We start from the raw sequence: 1,468 nt of genomic DNA on the forward strand, positions 1-1,468 counted from the left end.
GGAATGCCTCATTTATATTGAAAGTCTTCCTTTTTTTTTTTGTCTTTCTTTTTTTTCTAACCTCGCCCAGCCTCTGGAGTTTCAGGAAGGTTTTGAGACAGTAGCTTTCGAGCCATTCCCCCTCCCCCACCACCCGAACACACACACACACACACACACACACACACACACACACACACACACACCCCGAAAGCCAATACTCAATTCTCATGCTGCTGAGGACCCACAGGTCACTGTGCCCACGCCGAAGGAAGGTCGGCCTTCTTTAGGCCTTTTTTCCGGGCGTTTGTTGTAGCTGCTGTTGTACGTGTCTGTGTGCTCTTGTGTGTGTGTGTGTGTGTGTGTGTGTGTGTGTGTGTGTGTGTGGCGGGGGGTGGGGTGGGTGGGTGCAGGAAGGGGTGCCGAAGATTCCTGTGTGCTCCCGGGCCTGGGTGCACCTCTCTGGGGCTATGGGGGACCCTGCCCAGAGGGAAGAGTCCCGGAAAGTGAACCTGGGGAGAGGGGGGAAGACCAGCTTGGGGTAGGTGGAGAGGGGGAGGGGAAGGCTCTGCGCCCCTGGGGTGCAGGAGCTCCGGCCGAACCCGGAGCTTTCTCTGTCGCCCTCCGGAGCTCACTCTGAGCCAGTTTCCCTATCTGCTTACCGGAGGGCTTGGGGCTCGGGTGAGTTCTCAGTCACCATCCACCTGAGCCAACCCTTTTTAAAAATCACCTTTATTACCTTGTATGCATATAGCATAGCCCAGGAAACAGACAATGGGGTGCTGAAGACCTGGTTGGGGGGCGGGGACAGGCTGGAGGGAGTCAATGGGGGGAGGAGGAGGCATATGTAATACTTTACTTAAAAATCATCTGTATTGATATTGTTGTGGAAATACATGGCAAAATTGCATTTACTCCCAGTTTATCTGGGGAGGCTTTTCTGGAGAGCCCAACAGCCAGGTGAGGGGTCATGGGACGCTGCGGGTTCCCGAGGTTGAGGCCAAGTCTTCCCCTGTTCATTTGCCTGGTTTCAGGGATTCCAGTACCGGTAGCACCCGAGAAGAGAGAGCGATTGAAGGGACTTAAGTCGTTCATTATCCATGCCGGGCGGAGAGCGAAGATGGATTTCTGGAATTTATTTTGTTTGCCGGAGGGTGCCCAGCCCTAGCCAGAGAAGAGCCACCCTGAAGGGGGTCACTGTTAGAGGAGGATGTCCCGAACAGACTTCCCTGACCAGATCGTCCCGCTTTGGGCGGGACAGTCCCGATTTTTAACAATTTCCCCCGCGTCCCGCGACGTTTTAAAAACGTCCCGTCCCGATTGTCAACATTTTTTCCCCGATAGGAATTTTTTTTAAAACGCCGCGGGACGCGGGAAAAATTGTTGAGAATCGGGACTGTCCCGTCCAAAGCGGGACGATCTGGTCACCTTACTCGGAGTCTAAATCGCGGAGCTGGCGCGCCCTGGACCTTGTCTCTCCGAGCTCAGG

The sequence above is a fragment of the Pipistrellus hanaki genome (assembly GCF_964339955.1).
Source record: "Pipistrellus hanaki genome assembly, chromosome: 2".
NCBI lineage: Eukaryota > Metazoa > Chordata > Mammalia > Chiroptera > Vespertilionidae > Pipistrellus > Pipistrellus hanaki.